The sequence below is a fragment of the Octopus bimaculoides genome, chromosome 6, assembly GCF_001194135.2.
Source record: "Octopus bimaculoides isolate UCB-OBI-ISO-001 chromosome 6, ASM119413v2, whole genome shotgun sequence".
NCBI classification, from domain to species: Eukaryota; Metazoa; Mollusca; class Cephalopoda; order Octopoda; family Octopodidae; genus Octopus; species Octopus bimaculoides.
The window spans coordinates 25,975,547-25,978,998 of NC_068986.1; positions in this window are offsets into that span (position 1 = coordinate 25,975,547).

Sequence of the window (3,452 nt, forward strand, 5' to 3'; positions counted from 1 at the left end):
TGTACATTACAGTATCGAAATGTGATTGTTTCAGTTAGAATAGTTTCATTTTTAAAGTGAAAGTATTTAACATGAGTGTTTTTGTTTCACTTTTGACACGTAATACTTAAATAGTGGAGGAGATATGTTGCCGTGGGCTCGAACTCTGCAAGAATTTAAAATTTTTTTTGACTAAAACACAACTGGAACCCTAAGTAAGGCATCTGTAAAATTTGAATGAAATTGGTTGCGTTGTTCTCGAGTTTTAGGGATTCACACACACAGACAGACAGACAAACAGACAGACAGACAGACAGACAGACACACATTCTCATTTTTATATATATAGATTAATTATTCTTATTATTTTTGATGATTGACAACTTCTCGTAATATCTGCTGAAGTCATAATCTTTAGTGACTTAAATGGACCCAGCTCTTGACTCGATCCAACGTTGCAGATTAAGTTCTAAAAATAGCAAACAAATCTTTCCTGTATCAGACTTTACCGCCAAAGAAAAACAAAGCACTAATGCATAGAATGTTCTAGGAGCAGTATATCTGGAAAAAATAAAAACCAGCTTGTTGTAATTGTAATACCTTTCTATCGGAGAGCTAATCTGGAGCTAAACAACAACTGTTCTACACGGCACCCATCTTCTAACACAGCGATGGATGATTCGTTTGCTATTCAGTACTATCTACAACAGCTAGTATCTCTATTCCCCCGTTTACCTCAGCAATACATCGACACTCCAAATACATCGCATAACATATTTCTCGGATACGGAAATACGAACAATCCCTGACAACAACGATTAAACTGAAACATAGTCGGTCTTTTTTATAGCACGCCAAAAGGAAAAGCTTTTCATCATCTATGTATTCAGGGCGTCTTTTGGAGCAGTCGTATTTGCTTTATGCACAGCAACCGTTCACGACCACAATGCTTGATACATCCTGCATTTCTTTCAAGGTACTTGCCAAACTATACACACATATCGCTAGAATATTCTTGCAACACTACGCAATGAGAATAACAACTTCTCCGCTCCTGTATTGAAAAACTTATTGACATAACTAACAAGGATCTGTACTGCATTACATTCAGATTTATTTGAATATGTACAACATGTATACAGTTTCACACTTACATTGTTCATTCAAGTATTAAGTAGTTCATATTTTCTCTCTTGATATCTAAGATCCATGCTCTAGCTTTGCATCACATCTACCTTTCATTGCACACGTTTTCGTGTATTCATTGAAAAATACATAAAGTTCTCACTTCATTTTCTAATAGCCAACATTAAGTTCTCGTTTCAACGAGAAGATTGATAGTGTAACGGGAAAATTTTGCCGAGATTCCAACCGTTCGTCTTTCTTCTTGTTTATGCTGGATCTCCTCTTGTTTCCCTCTTGTTCTCATTTTCACCACCACCCCTTAAGTATGGTGCTTTTACTATCGGTCATTTTTACACAACAGCTACGTTATGGGGACGAAAACAAACCAACGTCGGTTGTCAATCGGTGGCGGAAAGTAACAAACTGTCACAAAGACACAAATCTGTGTGTGTGTGTGTGTGTGTGTGTGTGTGTGTGTGTGTGTGTGTGTGTGTGTGTGTGTGTGTGTGTGTGTGTCTGCGTGTGTATACGATGGGCTTACCGTAAATCAAATTCCCTGCTCGCAAGGCATTAATCGGCCGTGGCTATTGTAGGAGACACTTTGTCGAAGGCGCTGCGTAGTGGGACTGAACCCGAAACCACGAGCTTTTTAACCATACAACCATGCTGTAGATGATACCGTGATAAACATTTTTACATACAACCGTATCTCTTGTTTATATCTGTCCACCCTGCATTGCATCATGTAAAACCTCCATTTGTGAGTTCAAATCCTGTCAGAGTTAATACTTGTTGCCACGGGGTTTCATCAAATAGGATTAATTTGTCGGTGGGCAGTTTAGCTTAATGGTAAAGCACTTGGATGGAGTCTTCAAGAGATGTGGGTTCGAGTCCCACGGCTATTTGCTAACAAATTTTTTCCGCTTTGTAAGGGTAATTCACCCAATGATTCTGCTGTTCTAACGGCGTTTCGGCGTTCGAATATAAATTATCCTCTTATTTGTAGCTTACAATACGCATTTCGGTACTTATTAAAAAAAAATATTAGTTTATCTATATATATATAAATGTTAGTTTATTTATATATTATATATTATATATATATAATGAAAGTATATTGCGATAGAAACTGGAGGTGACGACAGAGTTATCCCATAATTTCATATAAACACAATATGACGTACCAATGTATCCAACACATAAATTTACATATCTTTAATATAACATGAAAACCGTACATATGTTTTTATATAAGATGATAACAATCAGATTTACGGGAAAACATAATCGTCATTGATGCATGAAATGAAATTCGGGAATAGTTTTCCACGATCTCTAAATATGTTTCGCCACACATGTTCATGAAGATATGATGTAAATAAACCACCATTAGTCCCACATTGTCGCCTGAGTTTTTTCTTGGCGAGCATCCATCACCCTTTTATAGTCCCATATATGGATGCTTTCATCGTTTGGATCAACCAAATTGAGTGAATGGTTAACAACTTCATGATTATAGAAGTTGTTAAGATCCACATTGGAAGCCTACCCATCAGATATCAAACGTGATTCGTGAAATTTCGGTATATCACTCATCACTTCCGCTTTCTTATTTCTTTACTGCCCACAAGGGGCTAAGCATAGAGGGGACAAACAAAGGGATTAAGTCAATTACATCGACCCCAGTGCGTAACTGGTACTTAATTTATCGACCCCGAAAGGGTAAAAGGCAAAGTCGACCTCGGCGGAATTCGAACTCAAAACGTCACGTCAGACGAAATACCGCTAAGCGTTTCGACCGGCGTGCTAACGTTTCTGCCAGCTCGCCGCCTTTCTATCGCAATGTACTTTCATTTTAAACCAGCAATTTACTTTCAGTCTTTTACGACGGTAAATAACATGTTAACCCTAAACAAATCGTACTCCAAACCAAAGGCAGTGTAAAATAGTATTTTATTGAAGCTGAAAATACTTCACAACTGTTACTCCTCTGAGTTTCTGAGCAACAGTTTGTGAACTCACTTCAGCTTCATTAAAATTGTATGCGTACGTGCGTGCGAATGTGTTGTAGGGAATTAGTAATTATGGTACAGCCCTCCCAAGTAATAAGTGGAATTAACCAGCCACTATAAGTAAGGTGACGTCGGCCGGTATCGAGAAAGTACATAGAGTAAGGGTAGACTGCGTTGACAGTCGTGTCTGTGCTGATATAGTAATCATACTGTGATACTGAGTGGACATTATAACGATCCAACCATTTGAGGATAATAACACTTGTAGTGGTTAAATGTGTATCATGGTAAACAGATGCAAAAGGAATGTGTATGCTTTTGAAGTAAACAAATGAG